Source organism: Ambystoma mexicanum, chromosome 10, assembly GCF_040938575.1.
Source record: "Ambystoma mexicanum isolate Mex_15411 chromosome 10, UKY_AmexF1_1, whole genome shotgun sequence".
NCBI classification, from domain to species: domain Eukaryota; kingdom Metazoa; phylum Chordata; class Amphibia; order Caudata; family Ambystomatidae; genus Ambystoma; species Ambystoma mexicanum.
In genome coordinates this window covers 1,533,238,728-1,533,266,488 of record NC_090932.1, presented here as the reverse complement: position 1 = coordinate 1,533,266,488, position 27,761 = coordinate 1,533,238,728, and the positions used below count along the sequence as shown (strand labels likewise).

Below are 27,761 nucleotides of genomic sequence, written 5' to 3'. Positions count from 1 at the left end.
GCGGTTCCTACAGATAGACTGATAATTTCCTATAACTTTCTAGTTACAGTGACAAGTTCATCTGAGTAGCTGGTGGCAGTGGATATTATCTACTGACATTTTAGTGAAACGTTCACGCAGGCTGCTGTCGCAGCAACGGTAAGTGACTCATGGGCCTCCATTATAGTAAAAAGATGCCCGTCTTATTTTTTGACTTTCTTGAACCGTCTTCTGCTGTCCTGAGTGGAGGAGGCCTTGCTCACTCTTTGTTTTTGCCAGACTCCCATTGGATAGCCCGCCAGCGCGTCGGGGAGGAAAGGAAGCTGGGAGTGCACGAAACACTGCAGGTCTTTGTCCTCCAGTGTGTCTGCTTGAATCCAGTTCTGACTGGAAGGCTTGCTGTCCCCTTGGGGCAGCCACTACCCCACTACCCAAAGTTTGAATGTGACTGCTGATGGGCTGGGTTTCTGCATAAAGGCGAGGGTCGAGGAGCTGAACGAGAGAGTATCTAAGGGATGAAGAATCCAAGGAAAGACGTCTGCAGCCACCTCCCGTGACTGCTGAGTACCGCTGCTGCTCCAACCTCCTATTCTGATCAACACTTTCCTGCTCTGAGATGCCTCCCCTTCCAAATCGGGGACGGAGAAACGGAGAGAAGCCTGCTGTGTGACAACAGTCGCTGAACCAAAGCCTGTGTCGAGTCCCAACGAGCCAGTATCTTGAACATTGTCTGCTGGAAATCCTATCCAAAGAAACGGACGGTCTGCCTTCTTCAGCCTCCAGGCCAAAAATCTGAACAGGAGCTGCTGTTGTTTCGCTTGGGGACCCGCTGGTGTCACTGTCTTCTTTTTTTCATGAAAAGGTACTTACCTGGATGCATGCTGTGTTAAATAGGACTCCTCCTGAGCTTTCTGAGACACATTGGGGTGGACAACCCAACTGTGTTCTCCCAGGCCTAAGGACACTTCTTTGGTCTACAATCCTCCAGGGGACCTGCCTGACTTCCCTGAACCACCTTTTAATTAGACATTTTACCTACCTGCAACACAGAAGAAACCTGCTATTTTGACAGTGTCTGCCATTCTTTGTTTTTCCTCCCAGGGGGCTCGTTCACCCAGTGTCTCCACTGACTTTGAGACGATCATTCCCAGATAGGGCTCGACTTTCTAAAGTATAGGTTGCCTGAAGGTTCTTACCAGTATATGTATTACTTAGCTTAAATGTTGGTTATAAGAATTAATTTGCTTCAACTTGAATGCTACTCTTACTGCTTACCTGTATAAGAGTTTACTATTGAGCTGAATAATGCTTAACACATGTCTTACTGTATATAAATGCGAATACGTTTACTTACCTGTAATTCTAATACTGTGTTAGCTGCCTTAATGTTTATAATAAATAACAATATTTATAAAACTGTGTATAAGTGTATTCTCCACTATAGGGGTGCACTGAGGTCTTTGTGCTTAACCACAGCCCTTCTCCCTCCTAGACTAAGCTTGGATGTTAGGACAGCTTTTCTGAAGTTAAAATAAGGGCTTAGCAAAACCATTCAACTGAGGCAGTACAAGACTCCACTCTTCGTATAAGGCTGTACCACCTGAGTTCAGGGTAGTGTAGAGCAGCCAGGCTTATCTTATGAGGGAAAGAGGGCTATAGAATTGAGTACAAAGAAATTGTATGATACATATGGGCCAAAGAAACACTAACACGCCATGTATTGTAAAAAATAAAGGGTTTATTTTATATACAAGCCGACCAAGAGATTATTGGGTAAGTAAGTACTATCATAAAGCATATAAACACATAATAAAAACACAACACTAAGCTTTGACTACACAGATCAAAGCACGGACCTTATTTAGGACATCTAACTGTTTTTTCTGGGGGAGGGAGGGTAAGACAATAGATTACTTTCTGATTACTTTCAGTAACACAAGGGTAGTAGACCCTGTCAGTTATGCAGCGACACTGAGATAAGTCTGGCTGCTCAGCCATCGCTACCACTTTACTGTGTAGTAAAGGCTTGTACCAAAGGTGAAATTGTACTATCACTTGTAGTCTTAATTGTATGTAGTGTTCCCAAAGGGTACTGCATGTTATTCTGCCTAACACCCACTCCATGCTGTGACCTTGTAAGGCTGCAATACACGAATACATAAATGAAAAATAAAATACCCCAATACCCTGGGACCTTAAGCCATTGTGCGGTGCAGTCTTCCAAATACCGAATATCATTAACTTCGTGGGTATCCTGCTGGATCTCCAGAGGCATGATTCCAGTCCAAAATGTCCCCTGATGAGTGTTGGACTTTGCAAACAACGAGAATCCGATCCGCATGGGGTCTGGCATGGATTCACATGCTCATGAATATTCCCCGTTGTCAGGCTGGGAATCCTCTGTAATGAAAAAACTGTTTCACTTCTGAACTGTCTTTCTCCTAACCAATCAATCACTGGTCTCTGGGTCATATTGCCCCCCAGCCAATGACTGTCCTCTATCCAGCCCCTCATCTGGCAGCCATCTTCAGATTGTTACCGCACGTTCAAGTGTTGGGAGTCCTCGTGCTATAGCTCACAAGCTTTTACTAGGTTTTGCGATTTTTCTACAAGTTTTTCTCTATTTTTTTGGTCAATCGAGCCTCAAGCTCCCCCGATTAACCATCCCATTAACAGGGACCCGTTTTGGATTCTTCAGCGCCCCTCAAGGGTGGATTTTCATCCAGTTTCTTCTTGGTGGATTCCAGAAGCTTCTTCAAGGCCTACCCCGCGTGGACATGGTGTAGGAGAAGGACTCGGCGCCTCTCTTCAAGGTTTGCCCCGGCTGCAACCTACGGAACGTCTTTTCAGATGGACATTCCCTGTGCCTCTACTGCCTACACTCGGATAAGTCGCATGTGGAGGATGACTGCGTGGCTTGTCGGGAGATGGTGGCGCGCACGCGGGCGGACCGACGCAGGCGCTTCGAGTGGCTGCAGGCAAAGGCCCCTGCTCTGGGTGAGTCCCGGCAGCATGCCTCCACTGCCCAGAAGAAGAAAGCTGAGCGGTCTTCTAAGACCTTTGAGGGCAACCCTCCCATGGGGGCCCAACATAAGGCAAAGCACAGCGAGTCCTCTACCTCTGGGAGCACCGTTGCGACGGGCTCCTTGGCGGCCAGGGTGAGTTCAGCGTCTCCAGCACCTTCCACCACAAGTATTCACCAAGTGCCTGGCCCCGGTGGGGAAGAGGATCACGGCCATCTTGGGCAAGGTACGACGACTGTTGGCCCTGACGGTTGCAAGGGTGAGGTCCATCAAGTCCCTACATGCATATACATCATTCGGGTGTGCAGGCTACGGATGCGGCCGTTGCAGGAGTTCCTCGACGCTCGCTGGATACAAGTGGACAAGATCACACTGGAGATCTTCTGTTGAGCGATAAGGTGTTGGGGAGTGTGCGCACATCTGTCCCCAGGTGCGGATTTCCAGACCCCACCTCATCAGGAGACTGTCACGACGGACGCCTCTCTAGAAGGATGGGGAGTGCATTCCGGAAGTCTTCATGCAAGAGGCCTGTGGCTGCCGGAGGAGAAGTCGTTGCACATTAACGTGCTGGAGCTGCAGGCAGTGTTTTGGGCCCTCCAGTCCTTCCTTCCGTCCCTTAAGGGCAAAGTGGTACGGGTCTTCACGGACAACACCACCATGATGTTCTACATCCGGAAGCATGAGGGTAACCAGATCCCCGGCGCTCTCCAAAGAGGCGCTGGACCTTTCGCACTGGGCCGTATCCCAGGGGATGTTCCTCGTCCCGTTTCATCTGGCAGGAGTGAAGAACACCATCGCCGACTCGCAGCCGGGAGCTGCGCTCTTGCCACGAGTGGGAACTTCGGCAGGACCAAATGGATCACCTGTTCCGCAGATGGGGCAATCCCCAGATCAATCTGTTTGCAACAGTGTTAGGGAATATTCTCCTTCTAAGGCTAATTTCCCTCACCTAGTGAGTCCCCCAGCACCTTTGCTGGATTTCTGTAGTTATTTTGTTCACCTGGTAAGAGTGTACACCTTTTGTCCACTCTTACATGTGTTTTGCCATGTGTGTTTTTACTATTTGTGTGATCTGGGGCTCTGGAGCACACCACTGCAGGACCCCCTTCTTTGTTGTGTGTTACACAGCACCTTCAGTGCAGTAACACAGGTTTGTCTTTGAGCCTTCCCTCGACTCCATTTCTGAGGCGACTACCGTCCCCCAGAAACGGGTGAAGATACCATTAACTTTACCTAGTCAATCTACCACAGATCCAGTACACCCCATCTTCCATGGAGTACTGGAAAGGGTTAATTCATATCCCTTTTTATCTGTAGCTCCTAGAGCATTGTTTCGCTCTTTTAACATTTAGACTTGGCTGGTGGCAGTGGTATCTACCCTAACTTTTCTACCGCGATTTATATTAGATAAATGTTGTGTTAGGCAGAAACCTGTGCAGTTCCCTTAGGGACCACTGCAAAAGATTTAGGGCTACAGGTGTTTGGCAGTAAACCCAATTGGTAGCAGTCTATACCGCCCAGATTTACCTGGTAGCTGTGGCTGAGCAGTCAGACATCTCTCAAGATGAGTTAAGCAGTATATAGAGTATACACAATAGGTACAGAGATACAGTAGCACAAGCAAACACTGACCAGAGCTTTGGTGTAAAAGTATATAATTATTTATTTAAAGATGCACTTGTAAATTACACTAGCACAAAGAGGTAAGTAAATTCAACACACAGTCACTATTACATATATACAACCCTAATTACTTATTAGACAAGTCTTAATGAGAAACACCACTTATTTTCAGACAGAGGTGAGCGCTTAACATAGGATAAGTTATTAAAAAGGGAGGGAAAAAGGCAGAGTTATGAAAGCACACAAATTCCAATACTTTTCAAAGAACCCCAGGGAGGCAGGTTAGGCAAAGTCTACTGGAGAGCAAGGAAGTTCAAATGCCAGGCCCACTGAGAGCAAGCGAAATGTGTCCAGGGTCACACAGTGGGGTTATGCCCAAAGAGTCTTAGTAGAAAGTTCATAAAAGATTGAGATCAAGTCAGGAAAAGTTAGTTAACAGGTCCCAGGCTAACCCAGGTTAGAAAGTCGAGGATTTACGGTCACCCACGGATCTGTCGCAAGGGAAGCCAGGCGGGACACAGTACCTGAAAGTGGGAAGAACGCTCCAGCGGGGGCAGTTCCTGGCAGCGGGTGCAAGTCGGTGTTTCGTCCAGAGGAAGAGGAGGTCTCGACATGGAGGAAAGCTGAAGGTCGTTGTGCTGCCAGGGAAGAAACCAGCTGCAGAGTTTCCCGGTTACAAGGTACCACACTTTTCTTCGCGGTAGTGGTAAACCGTGGTGTTCCGGTTGCTGGGGTGGTTCGCACGGGCAAGGCAGCCACAAGATGGTCCAGGAAGGCGAAAAGACGGGCAAACTGGTTATCCCCACCAGTCAAAGGAAGAAGACTCTCCGGACCAAAAGTGGTGAGACGGTTCAGCAGCGCTCCACCGGTGGTGTCGTTGCAGGTCGGCTCAGCTTCTCCCTCCTCGGATTCTTTAGATCCTGTGGCGACTTCTGAAGTTCCAGTCCCCAAAGCCCTGCTTTTATGCAGAAAACTCCCATTCATTCAGCCTAGCTGTCACTCAAACATACTAAGTGGTGAGCCGGGCGGCTCACCACTTGGGCCAATCACACAAGAGTGCGACTTGAGTTGCCGAGGCAACTCAGTCCAGGGTGCCTAAACCCCCTCCCACACCCCTGTGGTACCCAGACAGAGTGGCACCACTTTTGGAGGCTTCTGTGGAGAAGCCCGCCAAAAAGTGGAACAAAGGGCTCGACTTGGGTTGGAGTCACAGAAGCGAACACAAACGCCATTTTGGAACCAAGTTCCGGCAAAAAATACCAACCGGTGAATTTATATTAATTTAATAAATCGGCGGTATGTTCAAGGCTATTTTTAAAAAGTGGTAGCCTCGAACAATGGGAAAATCCCATAGGAATATATTCGCGGTCGAATTTAAAAAGTAGTATCCACTGCCACCAGCCAAAACTCGGTCGGGGGGGACTGGACAGTGCCCCCTCGAACAACAGACCCTGGGGCAATCGAATTGCCCCGACCAGTACGTCCACAATAGGATGGTTTGTACTGGTTCTGTTCACAATTTGAGACTAGTAAAGCCAAGGGTGACTTTACATGCCCTGGGAGACAGTAGTCAGTCCCAGGGTATGGAGTTTGTTTGGGGGTCGCTACGACACCCCTGGATTACGGCACGGAGGGTGCTGTGTAACCCACATACCAAAAACACATGAAGCCCTATGGGGTAAAGGACCCCATAGCCCAAAAAACCCATACAAAGTCAAAGGAACACCTCAAATCATGTATAAGAGTGGGAGGAAAAGAGTCTCACTCTTAGCAGGAGAAAAAAATAAACCCCAAAAATCCAGCAAAGCTGCTGGGGGACTCACTAGGTTTGGGAAATTAGCCTTTGCAGAGAATTCTCCCTAACACGTGGTACTGTTCTTGGCTATTATATTAGCCTCGAACATAAACCCGCTTGACTAAATCGTCTTTCTTTTGGCTCCGGTTGAGTTTATTCGCCGTTTCTTTTTGTAAAAGTCCTTCTTGTGTTTTACTTTGCGCGGCAAACTAGGTACGCCTTCTTTGTTCACTGTCTTTTGGTGGGCTTCTGAAGAGAAGCCCTCCTCAAGGCACCTGGGTGTCTAGGTGGGCTGAATGTGAGGGAGGGGTGTAGGTACCCCGTGCACAGGGTATCCTAGGAAACTCAAGTCACACTTTGCCATGATTGGCTGAGGTGGATGTCCGGGCTGGACAACCCCCCTGCTGCATGATTGACAGCCAGGCTGTGTGAATGGGGTTTTTGCGCATAAAAGGCAGGTCTCTTGGGCTAGAAGTCAGTCGCCACTGGAACTACAAGGAACCGAAGAGAAGCAGAGAGAATGACGGCTGCTGCAACTACCACGTCCCGGTGAAGCTTTGCTGCAGTCCTGAGCGATCAATCTACCCTTCAACGACTAAGAGAAGATCCAGTCCGGAGTCTTCTTCCCTTGAGCCTGGTGGGGATAACCAGCTCATCATCTTCAGCCAGAGGTCGCCTTTGTGGTCGAAATCGCTGCACACTGCTGTAGTGGTCCAGATAGCCACATGAAGAGCCTCTCCTGTTTTTAAGGAGCGCACCTTTTTATTCGTTGTCGCTGGTGCCGGTTTCATCCCTGTGTGGTGCAGACCCCCTTCAGACGTACTCCTTCACCCAGGAACAACTGCCAGGGCACCAGCTGCACCATTGAAATAAGGTATTGTGTTCCACTTGAGGAAACTGGGTGAATCCCTTTTCTTCATCTTCAAGGCTTGCCCTTGTCTTCAATCCTTCTTTTAACTTTTGCTTCCGAACATTGACAATATCGAAGTACTTTTGGGCTACGTTGAATCGTGAGCTGTCTGTGTGGTCTTCAGCAACAGGCCCCGGCGTCTTTCATCTCTCGCTCCGGCCCTTTGATTTTTGAACTCCTGTCTGAGTGTTTCTCGATTCTGCCTGCCTAACTAAAATATTGCCTGTGATTTTTTTTCCCCCAACTCCCACTGGGTATCAAGTGCTAAGTGTGTTTTTGCCCCGGTAGCATTTCATGTCCCGGACACGCGTTTAGTTAGTAGACTGAACTGTCAAAAAGTGATCGCATTCGTATTCGCGGTAACATGTTTTGTTCGTAACACCGGTTCATTCAAATATAGGATACTTGCCTTGAGACTTACTGTACAAAGTGAATTGGTTAATTGTCATATATTTAACGTGAGGTTTTATTTAAGTTTAATAGAACAGTTGTGTTTATAACTGATGGTTTAAAAATAAATGTACTTCTATTTTTTTACCTGAAACCTTGAGTCAGTGTTTGCTTGAGTCACAGTAATTGTGGTCCCTTTGTGTAATCTCTGTTACTGCTCATATACTCTTGAGTTAAGCCTGGCTGCTACGCCACTGCTATCACATAGTAGTACAGGCTTGTACCAAAGGTAAACTTGTATTTCCACCTGTAGTCTTAATTTTGTGTAGTGGTCCCTAAGGGCACTGCACAGGATTCTGCCTAACAGACGGCGACGAACACCAAGTGCCGGAGGTTCGCCAGCAGGTTTCCCCAGCCGGGGAGCACGGGGGACGCATTCTCTTTCCCCTGGGACGGCCTGTTTCTGTATGTGTTCCATCCGTTGCTTCTTCGACTAGTCGATCAACTCAGACGGTCCCGGTGCACGATGATCCTCGTTGCACTGATGTGGCCGAGACAGATATGGTACCCGGACCTTCTGGACATATCGGCGTCCTCCTTTAGTCAAGCTTCCGGCAGACGCAGATCTTCTCACCTGTGAAGGAGGTGCAATTCTGCACCACGACCCAGGATCGCTGAACCTGTAGGCCTGGCTCCTGCAGCACTAGAGTTTGGGGGCTATGATCTCCCAGCGGATTGTAAGTAGGTGCTTGCCAAGGCTAGAGCTTCGTCTGCTTTCAAATGCTACGGGCACAAGTGAAAGAGGTTCGCTGTTTGGTGCCGTACTCGGAACATCAACAGTCTACGAGTCACTGCTCCACTGGTGCTCCCGTATTTGTTGTCGTTGGCCAAGACAGGGCTGGCCCATGCTTCCTTCAAAGTTCATCTGGCGGCTATTTCCCGCTACACCAGATCTCCTCGACGATCATCCTTATGGTTGCATCGTTTGGTCAAGGAGTTTGTCAAAGGACTATTTCGCTCATTCCCGCCGGTGAAGGGTCCGGCCCCGGCGTGGGAGCTCAATGTGGTGCTAACTAGGCTCATGGGTACCCCGTTCGAGCCTATGCATTCAGTGTCATTGAAATTGACGTGGAAAACTGTTTTTCTTGTGGCCATCACCTCTGCACGACGAGCAGGAGAGTTCCAGGCCCTCTCTTGTAAGCCACCTTATTTAACATTTCACGAGACGAGAGTGGTGCTGCGGACGCACCCCTCCTTCATGCCCAAGGTGATGTCCCACTTTCATCTAAATGAGCCATTGGTGTTACCTGTATTTTTCCCGATGTCTTAATCGCCGGCTGAGAGGACTTGCTGGATGTGGCTAGAGCGCAGAAGTTCTATCTGGACTGCACAAAGAGTTTTTCGTAAGACGTCGCAACTTTTTGTGAACTTTGGCCCTATGAACCATGGGAAGGCCCTCTCCAAGGCTTCAATTTCCAGGTGGCTCTCTGGCTGCATCACCTATTGTCACCGCTTGGCAAACCGACCGTTGCCTGGCCGTCTGAGAGCCCATTCGACTAGAGCGATGGCTGCAACTATGGCGTTCCTGTCTGGTGTGCCCCTTCTTGACATCTTCAGGGCTGCTACGTTGAGGTCGATGCATGCCTTCATGAAGTTCTTCTGTGTCGACAGGGATTCCAGGGAGGAGTCCAGAGTCGGCCAAGCACTGCTGCGCAACATGTTCGCTTGAAGGTGAGACTGGTGAGCAGGTAAGAGATGCTTAATGTTGAGATGCTTAATGTTGAGCCTTGCCACCTCCCGTGGTTGTGCATGTGTGTACGGCTATGTATTCTTTATTCATGAGCATGTGAAAACATACCAGGCCCCATGCTCGACGAGGAACAAGTTACTTAACTGTAACTGTTGTTCTCCAGCATAGGTCTGGCATGGATTCACATGCAAACCCTCCCGCATACCCCTCTGCAGTTCTTCTCTTGGTCCTACTGCCACTTTACGTGCTACCAAATCTGAAGAGGGCTGCCAGAGGAGGTGCTTGGGTAGAGGGCAGTCATTGGCTGGTGGCAGTTTGACCCAGAGACCAGTGATTGGTTGTTAGGAGAAAGACAGTTCAGAAGTGAAACTGAAACAGATTTCTTTCCTTACCGAGGATTCCCAGCCTGGCAGGGAATATTCATGAGCATGTGAATCCATGCCAGACCCATGCTGGAGAACAACAGTTACAGGTAAGTAACTTGTTCCTTCTTCTGTGCTCCTGAAAAATACGCCAGATCCACATCCAGCCACGAGGAAAATCTTGCCTGGAGCCTTCCCTGTGATCCTTGCTGCAAAAGTCCTTCCAGTGTCCTGTCTTCTTGATGAAGGAATTCAGCGACTGGGTTTTTGGCTGCAGATCCTGAAGTAGTCCTGTTACAAAATCTTCTTCTGTGCTGAGGTACTGTGCTTGCTTGGGTATTCACTTCCCTTAAGTCTCTTGTGATTCCTGTGCAATTTCGGGCTGTTATCTGTGATTGTGAGGCCTCTTGTCCAGTTCACCCAGGCCCACTGCTGGAATCCTCCTAGGGTGTCTTCTGTGAAGCCCCCGCCCCTTCAACTAACTTTACAGGTAAAATATTTACTTGTTCTAACAGTCTTCCTTAGGAGCTCTGACTTTTGCTACTTAAGAACCTTTCCTGACCTGACCTTGGTAACTGTAACTCTGAGGGTGAACAGTTACAAAAGTTACTACATACCTTAGAAATGTTATGCCATTCTGCAAAGTATATGTAAAGTCTCACCTTCCTGTTTCACCATTCTAACAGAAAGTAGATGTAAGCTTACTTTACTCCCCTGTGACTTGGCTGTGCCTCTTCCCAAAAGTAATACTATAGGCTTCACAAACTATTTCTTTCAGATAATAGCTGTATTTGGTTCCCAACTGGGTCTTGCTTCCCTGCCTTGGTTTTAGCCTGTCCAGAATAAGTCTGCATTAGGTTTTACCTACCTAGAATAACTGAGTCATTCATAAAGTGCAACACTGGGTTTTGCTTTCCCTGGTCTGTTTTAGACACACAAACAGTCTGAGGTTTATACCTGCCTTTAAGTTGCTGGTGGCTCCTTTAAATAGTGTATAGGGTTTACTTTGCTTGAGGTAGCTGTTTGCCATCCTAAAATAAGTTGCTAGAGTTATTGCTTATCTCAATCTTTGTTTTTCTGATCTCAAAAGTGCCTGTAATAGAATATTACATCCTTAGGTTTTACTCACCTAGTAGAACTATGGGTTATCGCAAAGGAAGTTATAGGTTTTTACTCTACCTAGAATACGTGTTCCACCATTCACAAAAAGTGTATCGTCCAGTTGCTTTATTAAGTGGTTTCTTGCTGAGCATCACAGTTCAAATGCTATGGTCTACTACCCTTATATTACTGAAGGTAATCTAAAAAGTAACTATTTGTTTGACATCCCTAGAACTCTATGCTTTGGTCTGTGTACCTTCAAGCATAGTGTTTCTCTATAATGTGTTCATATGATCTGTGATAGTACTTATTTCCTCCAAGATTTATCTGGGCCTACTTGAATTTAATTGCTAAGATCAGTGTAAACAATCACACTGCGCCACAACACACAGTTCCAAAGTACAGTTGTACACTATTTGAGTACGAAGAGACTAGTCGTGTTAACCCCATTTCTATTGGTAAGTGTACGCCTTTCAACCTACTCATTAAACTGATCCACAGCAATAATTACAATAGAATGGATAGATGCTAACAGAAGGCTCTTCATATAAATTACTTAAGTGTCCAGTACAGTATATACTGAAGAAACTGGTAAATATACCTTCACTATTTCTTCTTAATTAAATGCAGATGCACCACAGATGTTGACCAAGGCTATATGTAGGCCTCTGATAGCTAATTTATTTTATTTTAATTTCTATTTTCCGGTTCTGGATGCCCCTCATATCACCACTCAATTGGTAATATGATTTTCTTCCTTGTTCATTATTCTAACTGCTGGTTCAACATGCAATGTGATTATTATGTTTGGGGTATTGACCAATATATTATTGTGGCTGTGTTTTAATTGAAATTATTTTATGCCGCTTTTGGTACTACCTTGGTTTGGGACACCACTTTTGGTTTATGGGGATTTGTAGAATTGTACATAACCAGTTTGAATAATTGTAACTAAAATATGTATCGACCTCAGTGGAAGAGCTAAGCTCGAAACACGTTTCACGCTGACCAGAATAAATAGCGTACAGCTGTACTTTGTAACTGTGTGTTGTGGCGCAGTGTGATTATTTACACTGATCTTAGCAATTTTACTAACTGTGGGTGCAGGGCAAGGCATCCGCACTCTAATCATCACCTGCAGCCGCGCCTGCACAATTTATCTCACGACTGCAAGCGCTGTTATTCTCTGTGGCTTCCCTGTCCATTTTCTTATTTTGCTACTTGTATTTAAATAAAAATTTATTTTTACAATACATAGTGTTTCGGTTGTTTCTTTGGACCACTTGTATTGCAATTTCTTTGTACCGATTCTACAGCCGTCTCTCCCTCCTAAGATGAGCCTGGCTGCTCTGTCTACGCTAACATGAACTCAGGTGGTACAACCATATACTTAGAGTGGAGTCTTGTACTGTCTCAGTTGAATGGTTTTACTAAGCCCTTAGTTGGACTTTAGAAAAACGGTCTTACAGTCCCACCCACTTTCTGGGAGAGAGCGACAGATGCACATGCCAGCACACACACACACATCAGCACAAACACCAACACACACGTCAGCACATGCCCACACTCCCGCACACGCCCACACACGCCAGCACACTTCCACACACGCCAACACACACCAGCTTTCCCAGGCAAGTGCATGACCTTTTATGGGATTTCCTGGCAAGGCAGGAAGAAGGTCAAACTACAATCTGGCCAAAGAACTAGCAAGAATCTCTTGGCGTCGCTATTTTAGGGCACTAGCCATGTTTAGTAGCCATACGCGGTAATTGCTAAATGTGCACACTAGAAATAAAACAAATGGTCACAATATCATTGTTTTCCACCAGCCTGTCTGTAAGCACATATTAAAGTAACCAAAAATCGCCACTGTGAAAGGATGGAGTGATACAAAGGTATCACTGTTGCACTGCATTGTAAGATGCTGTGTACAATTTTAAAAAGGTACACAAATGTAAAAGATATAAGGGAAACATAGCTTCCCAGTACTGATAGTCTGAAGGGCTGATCAATTTCCTCCTAAGAGATGAGAAAAAAGCAGGGCAAGTGTAACTGAAGGTTTAATGTCCCCTCAAAAAGTCAGAAGAGATCTTTCATAACCAGAGTCTATCGTAGATGAGGAATCCATCAGAAGAACACATTACTTCTCGGTAATGTTCTTTTTGATGAATGTTCCTCCCACAGATTCCTCATCTCTGTCCCTTGTGTTAGGTAAGCATTGGTGCAGTCACACTGTGTTAGACTACACAACACTGATCTGCTTGGTATTCGGTAACCAACCTTTTGGTATAAGTCTGTACTACACAAGTCGGTAGTGCGACGGAGCAGCCAGGCCTATCTCAAGAGGGGCAAATGTGAGCTGTAGCGCTGTACAATTGAACTACGTAAATATAAGTAGCCAAGTAAAACCTACACTCAAGGTTTCTGTTATTTAAATAGTTACTTAATTAACATCAATTTTAAAATAAGCGTTCTTTAAAAAAGGCAATTCATGTAACAATGTAAATACACTTTAAAATTACTTTTCAGAATCTGGACAAGTTAGTGGATAATCGTCGAATATGCTTCTTAAACACTCCCTACACCCTGAGGTGACTTAAATCACAAGGACAGTAATGGCATTTATATATCAGCATCACAGAGGTGAGCACTCACCTAATCCTCGTGCTTGAAATCACCCCTGACATCGTTCCGCAAGAAATACAGATGCATCATGCTTTATAGTTAGTAATCAGCCCGACTACGCCCGATTTTTGAAATTGCTGCCTTGTTCACACTCAACCCTCAGCGTTGAAACGAGGCTGCATGGTTGCGTTGCCCAGCAATGCCGCAGTATTTCATCCAATTATCTCCGCTGGCAGGCGGAAGCCGGCTCAGACCCTTCCGGATAAGGCCCTGTTTGCGCACTGGTGCTTGGTGCCAGACATACCCTATGGGAGTACGCTTGTTAGGCAAGCCACTGTCCCTCTGTCTCTGGCTCAGTTCCGTGCCACGCTGGTCACTCTTCTGTTTGCGCCCATACAAAGCTGCGCCCTAACTATCCCACGGCCACACTGCCGCCTATGTGTGGACTCGCCGACGATCATGCCAAAACCACATTGCTGCCTATTTTGTCAAAACTGATCCAAGCATACTGGTTTTAAATCGAATTACCACCTAGTATGCCGAAAATCCAATTGCTACCAATCTTATCAGATCCAATTGCAGCTTATCCTGCTGCTATCTGAGTGCTGCCCTTCCTATTTGAACTAGCTGCCGCATATGCAGTTGAATGAACTTGTTCCGCACCTTGTTTAAACTGCTTGCCACTTACACTGCTGAATCCGATTGCCATCATCCTAGTTTGAAATGGTATAAAATGGCTTCTGCGTATTCCGTTGAAATTGTTGCTGCCCACGTGTTGCAATTAGCTGCCGCATATGCTATTGAATTCGTAGTTCCCTGTTTAAACTGCTGTCACTTATACTGTTAAAACCGAGTGCCGCCATTCTTGCTGAACTGCTGCTGCATTTGACTACTTAAATTGTTCGCTGTCCACCTTGTTCAGACACTCTGCCGCATACTCTGTGAATCAGATTATTCCGCAACTTGCTTAAACTGCCTGCCGCTTATTCTGTTTTAAACTCATTGCCACCATCCTGGTTAAATTTGCTGCTGCTTTCTCCATCTAAATTGTTTGCTGCCCACCTTTGTTTAAACTGCCGCTGCATGCTATGTTGAATCTGGCTGCTGCTCTCCGTTGTTAAAACTGCTTCCTGCATATTTACCCCATCCACCTGTAATTGACCTGCCTCTCACCTGTACTCACCCTCCGCACAGCATCCTTGCCCCTCACCTGTTCACCAATGTATCCCAAAAATTATCCCTACCTCCTCATACACCCAATTACCAGCACGCACACAGCTTTTCTCTCACTCAATACCTCATCATTGCCCTAACCCTTACAGTAGCCACCGTCAGGCACATTGATCCAGCCACTATGTCCACCTCCATCACCTTCCTCTCGGCCCACACTCCCAATCAACATGCTTGTTCAGTCAACACTACCTTTGCTAGCAACCCCACGGCCCAATCCCAAACCATCCTAGATTACAGGCTCTCTAGGCTTAGGGTACGCACTGAACCCACTCTGCATCCCAGCCTCCCCATCACCATAGCCATCAGAAATCACAAACTCGGCTCACGCTCATTAAGTACATACACACCACCTCACTACCCCGCACGTATCCAGCAAGCTCATGTATATCGGCCTCCACCCATGGGCCATCCTACCCAACCCACTTGCACACCCACTCTTAAAGCCCCCCAACCACCACCCTCTACTGCCACAACAGTGCTCCACACCCTAACACTACCCCCAAAAAACACTTACCCGCCCAACCTCTCAAATGTGCTGTCATCAATGCCCGCTCCCTTCCCATCCATGCCCTCGAGATCAACGACCTCATCACCACCCATGACCTAGACATACTCAGTGTCACCGAATCATGGCTCCATGATGCATCCGGCCCTGCCATCTCTCTTGCCTTGCCGCAAGGATATTCTATCCTTAGGACCGTCAGCTCACAAAAGGTGGAGGTGTAGTCCTCATATCTAAGGATACACTGTCCATCAGGCGCTGCTACCACCCTTGGGAAGGCAACACCGATCTCCTCGCTACTAAACTGTCGCTGTCCCCCAACTACACGGTTAATCTACCGGTCCCCAGGCACATCCCCCGGCTTCCAAGGACGACACCTCCACATCCTAGGCAACAAGTTCAAAAGCGTCACAAAAACCATCCTACTTGGAGATTTCATTCTAGGCCTCAACGACCCTAAAGATAAAGCAGCCCTGGCACTAGCCAAAGATCTCAAAGACCTTGGCTTCTTAAAAAAATCAGAAGCGCGACTCATGCTAAAGGCTGCACCCTCAACTGGGTGGCAGACCTCAACTGCTCCTCCACCATCATTTCCAACACGGCCTACCCATGGGCGGATCACAATTGCATCCAATTCATTTCCCACCGACCCCACTACCAAAGTACTCTCCTATGCTCCTCCAGCCATGGTCCGAAGCTCCAAAGAACTAACCAAGGACAACCTTCTACCTTACCTGGACGTCCCAGAACTTAAACCTCCCTTCAGAAGCGACCCCAGCTTGCTCAGTGGCATCTACTCCCACACCTTCATCAGAGCCATTTACGTCATAGCCCTGTTACAAGCTAAAAATGAAAAAAAAAAATCTATGCACGCTAACTCCTGGTTCACAGAAGACCTACTAGCCCTTCGCACCAGCAAACGCCTAGCTCTTACCAAATGGCAGGCTAAGCCGAATGACTCCACACTGAAAGAATTTAAAAGGCTTTCCTCAAAATACAAAAAAGCCATTTTCACAGCCAGGTCCAACTCCTTCAACCACTGCATTGCTAATGCTAATTCCAAATCAAAGGAAATGTTCTCTATCTTTAAAGACCTCATCACGCCCTCCACTATCCCTGATGAAATTGTTAAAGACGAAGCCTGGTGCTCCAGCATACAAACAGCCATGCTTAACAAAATGAAACTTCTCCAAGACAAAATTCAATCTCAACAAATCCACCCTTCAGGCGGCGCCTAGCACTGCCATTCACAGACCACCCGCCCCCCTCTTCGACTTCAGTGACGTCTCAGAACCGCAAGTCATAAACGTACTCCAACATCTCAAACCATCCCTGTGCTAAGGGGGCACATGCCCCCCTAACATTATCAAGGATTGCGCTGAGTCCCTGGCTCCTATCATCATGGTCTTCATCAATGCCTTTTACCACAGCTGCGTTCCCATCCAACCTTAAGGAAGCCTGGGTCTGCCATCTCCTAAAAAAAAAAAAAATTCCCTGGACCCCACCTCCCCAATTAACTACCGCACTATCATCACCGTCCCCTTCCATCTCAAGATCCGAGATAAAGCAGCCCACAACCAGATCCAGCACTTAATTGAGTCCATTGCCATCCTGGGCAAGAGGCAGTCGGGTTTCCGCAAAGGCCATGGCACTGAAACCACCCTCCTTGACCTCAAAAATCAAATAACCAAGATAATAGACACAGGCAAATCAGCCCTTCAGCTGCTGCTAGTCTTCTCAGCAGCGTTTGACCTTGTGGATCATAAAACCCTTACGTCCCACCTCACCAACGCAACTCACTTCTCCAAACAAGCCTCTTCCTGGATAACTTCATTCTTAGAAAGCAGAGCTATGAAGGTCTTTTCGGTTCTGGCTGAGGCCGCACCCACCACCATTCTCTGCGGAGCCCCCCAGGGCTCCTGCACAGCCCCTACACTCTACAACTTGTTTTCAAAACCACTCTTGGACAAACTGGACTCCCTCAGCATAGCTTACAACAACTATGCCAACGACACGCAAGTCCTCCCACTCACCGGATCCTACGACCAAGACTCGGCAGCCCTCTTCCAAATTTACAGCACCATTCAAGCCTGGATGGCAGCCAATGGACTCTGCCTCAACGGAGACAAGACGGAGATCATCCTCCTAGGCCCTAAAGAAACCTTGGCCAAATTCAACGAAAAATACAATAACTTCTCCATCGAAAACTCCACTATCCCCGTCTACTCATCGGAAGACTGTTGGAGTCTACCTAGACTCTTCCCTGTCTGACATGACAGGTCAGTGCTATTGCCTCCGCCCACACCACAAAAATAATTACTGCCATTAAACCTTTCCTATCCAACCAAAACTGCCTCTTCATCGCTAGAGCCACCATTGGAGCCAAATGAAGACTATTGCAATGCTCTCCTAGCAGGCACGTCTGTCTAAAACAGGCTCCAAATAGTGCAGAACAATGCGCTTAGAGCAGCTCTTAGCATCCCTAAAAGATACCACATCACGCAGGTTTGACGGTCTGTCCACTGGCTTCCTGTAAAAGAGAGAATCGCATTCAAGACCCTAACGCACAAATGCCTTAACCTCTCTGCCCCGCCCTACCTGTCTGAAACCATCACCAGAGAGTCATCTGCACGTCCCAAAAGAAGCCAGTACACTAACCAACTCTGCATCCCACCTATCAAAAGAACAAAAGCAGGGGGAGTGGATTTCCCCACATAGCTCCCAAACTCTGGAATGCCCTACCCAAAGATCTAAGGGCTGAGACCTCCCTCACGGCCTTTTGCAAAGGCCTAAAAACTGCACTCTTCAACTAACACACACCCTCCCCCCTTCTGACCCCCTGCTTCTCTGCATACCCCTGTACCTCTTGTAATTATGTTTGTGACCATTCTGCCTCACCTTCCTGTAACTAAGCATTTCTGTAACCAGCAATGATTTCTTACTGTCTGTAACAGCGCCACAATGCCTCTGGGCTGTTGTGCGCTTTATAAATGTTAATAAATAAATAAATCACACTAGTTATACTTTGCAGATTCTGGGGTTGCAGAAAGGAAAGGTTTAAGGAAGGAAAGGTTAAACAGGTTCTCAGTATATCTGAGGACACGTGAATCTTCCCGTGAAGTCTAGACAAGCCTTTCCCTGCAGTAACAGTCTAAAAGAATTTACCAACTATGAGGGACAAACCATATCGAAGTCAATGGGCTAGAATAGTCTGCAGGGATCCAGGACAGCCAAAGTCAATTTGAAACAGTCTATGAAGCTGAGGCACTTCTTAGAATCAAAGTCTTGCACAAAGTTAGAGTTTGTTAGAAAATCACTTGTAGGGTCACAAGCTGTTAAGCCTGTGGAAACAGTTGGAATCAACTCTTAAGTAAGCCACTGCAATTCCCAACTGGGAAAAGCACAGCCAAAAGACAATGAGGTAAGTACCCCCAAGTCTAAACAGTACCTCTGGTTTGAAGAAGAGTGGACCAGCTTTATTCAGTCCTGCTACAGCAGTATTTGGGAGGTCGGCAGCTACGGGCTCTTTTCATTTCAGCAGCACTTTGCGGTTTCAGTGCTTAGCAATTAGCACTGTCGGGGATCTCGGATACCGGTTGGGGTCCCTTCACTCCTTGGGTCCTGCAGTCTGATGAGGGGACTTGCGCTCTGGTTGTCCTGCTTCTGGAGGGTCCTTAGACTCCTGGAGCTTCTAGGCGGATTTCATACGTTTCACTCGACTACGGATTACTCGACCACTGCCACCCGGTTCCTGCAGCAATGAAGTAAAGTCAGTCGGGGAAGATGGCCCAGTGGGTCTCACTAACCCAAGGGGAGAAGTCGTTCCATCCGGAGCTTCTCGATCGAGGTGAAAAAGGAGGTCCGCACAGCAGCAGGGCTTCACCGGGCAATTCAAAGTTCCAGGAGGATGCAGCAAGCTTCTTTCACGGTTTCTTCGTCTGGTGTTTCTCCCAGTGGTCGACTCTGCCTCTAGTCCCAAAAGCCTCACCTTTTAAGCAGGTTTCTCCCATTCATGCACAGCCTAGGCTGTCAATCCCACATCAGGGTGGCTTTCCTGAAATGACAGCCAGCCAATCGCGACCGGTTGCATTTAGGCATTCCTAGAGACAAAGGACGGGGGAGTTTTGGGACCCTCACTCACATCCTGTCCTTCCAGACACACTGGAACCAGAGGCGGGCTTCAGCTCTGAAGCCCGCCAAAGACGAGACAAAGGGCTCGAATCTGTTTCGACGCACAGAGTAAAACCCAAGAAAGACCTCACAAACAGAAAATGGTGAAAAAAGACGCCCGGGGCCATTTTGACGAAATGGTCACCCATGGGTGCTATACTGCAGCTGAGGATTCAGCCTGCGGTAGAAAAGCACAATAGTAGGAAAATTAAACCACTGCCACTAGCCATTTAAAGTAGTGAGGGTACCTAAAAAATGTTACTTGAGAATGTAGGATTAGGGGCTACTAGCTAAACCCCCTAGCACTCCACTGTCATGATCTCTGCTTCCAAAAGGTCAGGGTTTTCCCAACTCCCTTGGAAGCAGATCCATAACCCAGGTTCCGAGTGCCAACCAGTCCCAATTGGGACCTTTTGGACCCAGTCCTGGCGCCAGTGGCACCAGGCTCATAAATATGCCCAGTCCCAGCGCTGGAAGCGCCGGGCTCATAATGCTTGGGTGGACTTACCTGCAGCAGACCATGCTGCTTACTTGCCTGCCAGTTGAGCCTCTGATCCTCTTCTGTTTGGAACTACTTTTCCTGTTGGGTGGGGCAGGAGCCACTCCCTAGATTCAGAACACTGGAACTCTTCTGGAAAGCAGGAACTCTTTTCTTACCTAGGCATGGCTGTGGAAGGAGACACCTAAGCACTACAGGAGGCTATTTAAACCACACCCGATGGATGAATCTTGCTTTGCGTTATTCTGCATCCTCTGCAGCAGAACGCTCATCGTGTCTTCTGCATCTGATCCTGGGCCTAAGGAAAAAGGCTTACCATCCTGAATCCAGTCTTCAGCAACACCTATAAAGACAAAAAAGAACAGGTTAGCATTACGGTCTTCAGTGACAGCTCTTCACTTACCTGGTCCATCGGCTGTCACCAACGCCTCGCGCTGCATTCCGGCATCTGAAAGACAAAGGCTTACCTACTCTTCGTGCGCTCCTGAGGTCTTCACACTGCATTCCGGCATCTGAAAGACAAAAGCTTACCAACTCTTTGCACGCTCCGGAGGCCTTCGGCGCTGCATCCCGCATCTGAAAGACAAAACAAGGTGCGTTTAAAGACATTGGGGAACTTTAATACTCACGTGCCATTACTCCTTTCCACATCTAACCCAGTGGGTATTCCGGCACCCTGCAGCCGCTCCGAACTTGTACCTGCAAAATAAAAAGACAGTTAGAGCACATCGTGAAGCAGGCAACAAGCGCTTACTTACGTGCTTCCAGGCGCTTCTATTCATCACACGGGCTCCATCTTCAACTCACTTCAGCCCGTAATCCGCCATCGCCGGAACCCTGCAAAACAAGAAACATCATTACTAAAGACTTTAAAGACATTAGAATTACGCGAAACTTAGTTCGTGCAGTAAACGACGGACAGCAGTCCTCTGAAGTCAAGTGGCCTGCTCCCCTTATCCAGTGAAGAAACTGGTTACAGCACCCTGCCCCGAGGCAGATGGAGAGCACGGCGTTCACTTACCTAAGGTGAGAGCGTTAACCTTTGGGGTTCTACAGGAGAAGAGAAAGGGAAGAAGAGAGAAACATTCATTAACCCAGTTCCTTAATCCCATATTTTCTATCTGCAGACATCTTACCCTTCGAGTCAGACATACAGTGCACAGAGGTCCAGCCCAAAGAGCCAGCCGTGTGTTACACATCACCTTTGAAGATACGGTATATGCCCAGTCAAGACCGGCGCCTCTACGTGAATCAGGTGAGCGTTACATCCACATAAAATGGGGTGTGCTGGACATACAAAGAGAAAAGGTAAGTAAATTCAATTTCACTTTACTAATCTTGGGAACAGTAGTTCACACAAGAAAAGTTATTTAAAACTTATGAGAAATCTAAAGGATTTCCCTGTGACACTGCACTGAAGATGCTGTGTCGCCATACAAAAAGTAGATGCCTATGGAGTATGTCTGATTCCAAAAACAGTGCAAACTCATAATCCAAATCACAGAAATTAGAATTCTCCCTAACACTTGCCTCCCCACCTCCCAGACTAAGGGATGGGAGGATTTACTCCACTCCTGGATGATTCTCCTATTCCAGTCGGTCATACTTTCTGGAGAGACCATCAGCGTTTTGGTGATTACACCCTGACCTGTGTTTTATACAAAAATCAAACCCTTGGAGGCTGATTGACCTCAACAATTTTGGATTTGCCCCCTTGATCTGGATTAACCATATCAGGGTTGGTGGTCTGGCTGAATAATGAAAGTAGAACCATCCAAGTATGGCCTAAACTTCTTCAGAGACCACACAATGGCAAAACATTCACGTTCCTCCAGTTGCCCACCTTGTCTCTCAATCCTTCAGTTTCCTACTAATGAAACAGATGGGGGTGTTTCTCATCCATTTTGCTCAACATTGCACCTATCCCTGTGTTAGAAGCATCTGTTTGTACAATGAAGGATTGTAGTCAGGAGCTTTCAAGACTGGAGCTTGACAAAGGTCTTTCTTCAGTCCTTCAAAAGCTTTAGTGCACTCCTCGTTCCACCTGACCTTCTTGGGCAATTTGGGTAAGGAGATCACATTCAAGGCAGAAGCTATGGTCCCATAGTTCTCTATGATGATCCTGTAGTACCCAGTGAGACCTAGGAAGGCTCTCACTTGAGTCTGAGTAGTAGGAGTGGCCCAGTCTTGTACAGCTTGTACTTTGCTAGGCAATGCCCTTATTTCACCCCCTCCTACCTCCTGTCCAAGGTACACCACTTTACTCTGACCAATTTGAAATGTACTAGCCTTTATGGTCAGATGTGCCTGTTCCATAGACCGCAAAACATATCCTAGGTGGTGAATGTGCTCTTCCCAAATATGTCTAGCAGAAGTCATCTATCCCATTCAGAACGTACTCCTACGTCCCGTCCACATGGGCGTCCCACGCTAGGGATGGGAGACAGAACCTTTTTCATCCCTTTTAAATTTAGAGGCACGTGGGGGCGGGGCCCTGGGAGCATGCGCTTCCCTGACTCCACCCACCGGCGCCACTCCCAGTCCTCTTTTCTGCGTCGATGGGAACGGACCACTAAAATGGGGTCTGATGAAGATAAGTACTGTAGAAGCTGTCACACTTGTCAGGTTTCTGGCAAGAGTGGAGCCAAGAATGTGGCACCCTTGAAGCCCCTCCAAGTGGTGGGAGTCACTTTTGAGAGGGTAGGGATTGACATTGTTGGTCCCTTTTGACCCTCCCACATCTTCAGGCAACATATTTATATTGGTTGTAGTAGACCATGCTACCAGATATCCTTAAGCCATACCTATGAAGACTATTACTGCTCGGGCAGTGGCGAAGGCCCTCCTTGGTATTTGTACCAGAGTTGGGTTTCCTAAGGAGGTTATCTCAGACAGGGGGACCAATTTTATGTCCCACTACATGCAGGCCATGTGTAAAAACTGTGGAGGGACCTACAAGTTATCAACAGCCTACCATCCCCAAACCAATGGGTTTAGAGAGGTTTAACAGCACCGAAGGAGCATGATAGGTGCCTTGGAAGATGGTGGCACCTTTCCATTTCTATGCGCTTATAACATGCCGAAAGCCTGCAGGCATCACCTTCTACTGCCATGCCTTCTCTTTGCTTATAGAGAAGTCCCTCAAGAAGGGGTTGGCTTCAGCCCCTTTGAGCTTCTCAATGGTCATCCGGTTAGAGGTCCATTGGCCCTAATCAAGGAAGGGTTGGAGAGTGCTCCTTCCCTGAAGCCGGTGAGAGTCACTGACTGTGTTGGGTCTCCGAAGGAGAATGGCACACATGATGACTGAAGCTTCTGATAACTTGAAAGCAGGTCAGGCTCTGGTGAAGCATTGGCATGACCAGAAGGCCAACATGGTTGACTTTACTCAAGACCAGCTTGTTCTAGTTATGGTACCTACAAGGCAGAGGGCCTTAGAGGACAAATGGATTGGACCCTTCAAGGTTGTGGGCAAACTTGAAGAGGACGCCTGCTGCAACTCCTGGACCGTCGGTTTGCCTGGTGAAGCCCTGCTGCAGTGCCGAGACGGCAAGTTCGCATCGACAGCAGCCCCTGCAAGGACGACTTCTCCCATTGAGTTGGTGGAACCAATCAACTCCAACGTAAGCCACCTGGACATCCATCTCAGAAGTGGTTGATTTTCCACAGAGTTGCTGCTGGAAACCGTATAGCCAGGGACAGGATTGTGTGCGTTGCTTTTAAGCGGGCCAAGAACTCCAGGAAGATCCTGCGCACTTCCAAGAAGCAGGACTGGTAGGCAGAAACCTGTGCAGTCCCCTTAGGGACCACTGCAAAAAGTTTAAGACTACAGGTGTTGGCAGTAAACCCAATTGGTAGCAATCTGTACCACCCAGATTTACCTGGTAGCTGTGGCTGAGCAGTCGGACCTCTCTCAGGAAGAGTTAGGCAGTATATAGAGTATACACATTAGGTACAAAAATACAGTAGCACAAGCAAACACTGACCAGAGCTTGGGTATAAAAGTATATAATTATTTATTTAAAAACACACTTGTAAAAATACACTGGCACTAATATGTCAAGCAAGTTGAAACGGTCACTAGAAATATATACACCTCCCTGATTAATTATTCGACAAGTCTTAGGAAAAGAACACCACTTATTATCCACACAGGGGTGAGCGCTTAACCAAGATGGCACTCCAATAATTATTTAAAAAGGGAGGGAAAAGGCAGAATTAGGAAAGCACACACCACCAACACTTTTAAAAGAACCACAGCAAGTCAAGAAAAGCAGAGTCTACTGTAGAGCAAAAAGTTCATAGGCCAGGCCCACTCTTGGAGAGAGCAAGGTGGAATGTGCCCAACATCACACAGTTAAAGTACACTTTAAAAGTCTTTGCAGATAGTTCAAAAAGGAGTTGGATCAGTTCAGAAAAGTTAGTTAACAGGTCCCAGGTCATCCCAGGATAGAGTCAAAGATTTACGGGACACCTTGAACAGTCTGTTGCAAGGGAGACCAGGCGGGACCCAGTACCTGAAATGGTGAGAAAGCTCCAGCGGGGGCAGTTGTTCCTGGCAGCAGGTGCAAGTCGGTGCTTCGTCCAGGGGAAGATCTCGACGTGGAGGAAAGCTGGGGGTCGTTGCACTGCCAGGGAAGAAACCAGCCGTGGAGTTTCCCGGTTAAAAGGTACTACCCTTTTATTCGCAGTAGTGGTGAAGTGTGGCTATCCGGCGTCTGGGGTGCTTGGCAAGGGCGATTCAACCACGAGACGATCCAGGAAGGCGAAAAGAGGGCGAACTGGTTAACCCCACCAGTTCAAAGGAAGAAGACTCACCAGGAAGAAGATCTTCTCTGTCGTTGCGAAGTGGTGAGTCGGTTCAGCAGGGCTCCACCGGTGGTGTCGTCGTTGCAGGTCGGCTCAGATTCTCTTCGGATTCTTTAGGTCCTGTGGCGACTTCTTAAGTTCAAGTCCCCAAAGCCCTGCTTTTATGCAGAAAACCCCCATTCATCAGTCCTAGCTGTCACTCAAACATGCTAAGAGGTGAGCCGGGCGGCTCACCACAGGGCCAATCACACAAGAATGCGACTTGAGTTGCCGAGGCAACTCAATCCAGGGTGCCTATTCCCCCCTCCCACACATCCTGTAGACCCAGACAGAGAGGCACCACTTTTGGGGGCTTCTGTGCAGAAGCTAGCCAAAAGTGGAACAAAGGGCTCGACTTGGGTTGGAGTTACAGAGGCGAACACAAACGCCATTTTAAAACCGAGTCCTGGCAAAAAGACCCAACCAGGGAATAAATATTAAATAAATAACCCGGCGGTATCTTTAACATTGCACCAAAAAAGTGGTGCGTTTAAAATGAATGGGAAAATCCCATAGGAAATATTCCGGTGGAATATTTCGCGTGGTAACCACTGCCACCAGCCAGAAACTCGACGAGGGGGGACTGGACAGTGCCCCCTTGGAAAACATACCCAGGGGCAATCTAATTACCCCTACCAGTACTTCCACAATATGATGGTTTGTACTGGTTCTGTTCACAATTTAAGACTAGTAAAGTCAATGGTGACTTTACATGCCCTGGGAGACAGTAGTCGGTCCCAGGGTATGGAGTCTATGTTTGGGGGTCACTATGACACCCCTGTGTTACTGCACTGAGGGTGCTGTGTAACACACTTACCAAAAACACATGAAGCTATATGGAGTAAAATACCCCATAGCCCATAAAACACATTACAAAGTCAAGACATTCTCAAATCATGCCTAAGCGTGGGAGAAAAAGAGTCTCACTCTTAGCAGGAGAAAAAAAGAAACCCCAAAAATCCAGCAAAGCTGCTGGGGGACTCACTAGGTTTGGGAAATTAGCCTTAACAGAGAATTCTCCCCAACAAGGACTGACCGAGCCTGAGCCCCTTCAACAGTGTGGAACCCCAAAAGCAAGCAAAGTCCATCTCGACAGCCAGGAACTGCAGTGTTGCTCTTTGCGCTAGATGCGAGGAGCTGAAACACTGAACAGCCGCTGAAAGTGAAGTTTGACGGTTGCAAGCTTTGACCCCCCAGTGCATTGCAGGAGTCCCCCGACGTCCTCCCTCTTTTCCCCACGACTGAGGCCCATGAACAGCGAGAGCTGCACAGGAGAACGAGTCATCTGCTAAATCTTTCCTTCATTTTAAAGGTGCTGTACAAAGTCTGAGAGAACTTACATCTTGCTGTAGAGTTTCTTGCATCTTCTACCACTCAGAAGTCTAATCAGCTTGTGGCCCTACAATTGATTCTTATTTTCTTCAAAGACTTCTAAAACATTGTGCAAAGACTTTTCCATTTACCTACCAGAGGTGCTTCGTCTTATATAAGACTTTTGCCCATTGACTTTGGCTTAGCCTATTGTACTGAATGACTCTTTCTGGGAGGATCCAAAAGTATTTGCCTGCTTAAGAATATTTGTGGTCTCTTGTATGTTCTAAATCTTGTCATTTTGACTTATTACCATATGATTCTGAATGCAGCAGTGATATATTAATGTACCCAGCACCCTAGCAATTGAAGTCACCTGAGGGTGTAGGTGGTGTCTGTGGGCCATCCCAAAGGGGTATCTACTGATTTAGAGATATTAAGAGTGTGTATTTCATGAAATGTATTTGAGTGTTACTGTTATATTGCTCCCTTCTGAAGAAGGCTTATTCTAACTGACTGATAAATAATTATTTATTCAAGAAACCTTGAGTGTAAGAGTTTATTTGAATACTTGTAACTGTAAATCTTTGTAACTCCACTACAGCTCACATTGACCCCTCTTGATGAGCTTGGATGCTCAACACGCTACCAAAACTGTAGTAAGGCTTATACCAAAGGTTGGGTTTCCTGTACATGGAGTTGGAGTTGTTTGTAGTGTTCCCAGAGGGTACTGCATACAAACTTTGCCTAGCAGCGCCTATACACAGCACTACCGGCGACACAGCCGATGGCAATCGGCCTACCAGGCCCCATCCTGAGGTTCAGGATAGGCCTCAACCTCCACCGCCTAGAGCCTTGGAAGAGGCTGTGCCAAGCGGAGCAAACACCATGACACAGGCACATGGCATGCAGCCCAACAAGATGGCCGCTGGGCCAGATAAAATGGCGGGTCGCCAGACACCATCCCCCTTTGGCAAACAGGTAGGGGAATGAGTTTCCAGGTGGGACTGGTCTTCACTGGGCACATGATTTACGCCATACCCTTCATCACAGGGCAGATACACAATGCCGACAGTAAGGCAGTGTGTCCAGGTCTAAGCCCATACCCGCGCCACCAAGTGCTCCACTGGCCTGGGAAGACAGGTTTTTTGAAAGGTTTCTGAGTTCTCCACAGATGGGCATCATTCTCAAGGATGTGATCAGGGACATGCTCCCTCCAGTCCAGTCTCTGGAACCCACGGCCAATCCGCCCGTGGTGCCAGCGCCTCTGCCCATGGTGCAGCCCTTGCCGGTTCCAACCACACTGGCACCCACACCTCCAACGGTCTTGGCAGCCCCACAACCGCCGGCCCCTGTCAGTACGCCACCAGCACCCAGCACTCCTCAAGCGGACACGGATGAGGAGGAGGACCCCGACATGCCATGGTCTGCCAAGGCCTTCCATGAGCGGTGTTAGGGAGAATTCTCTTCTAAGGCTAATTTCCCTTACCTATAGAGTCCCCAAGCAGCTTTGCTGGATTTGAAGGGTTTAGTTTTTCTCCTGCTAAGAGTGAGACTCTTTTTCCCACTCTTACACATGTTGCTGATGTGTGTTTTAGGCTATTTTTTGTGCTTATGGTCTATGGGGTTTTTCTCACCCTCAT

General features: G+C 47.5%; 1 protein-coding gene across 1 annotated transcript in view; it reads left to right on the top strand.

Moving 5' to 3' along the window:
* The window catches only part of GCN1 (GCN1 activator of EIF2AK4), a 1,783,851-nt gene that overhangs the window by 1,330,671 nt on the left and 425,419 nt on the right, over window positions 1-27,761 (top strand). The window lies entirely within an intron of this gene.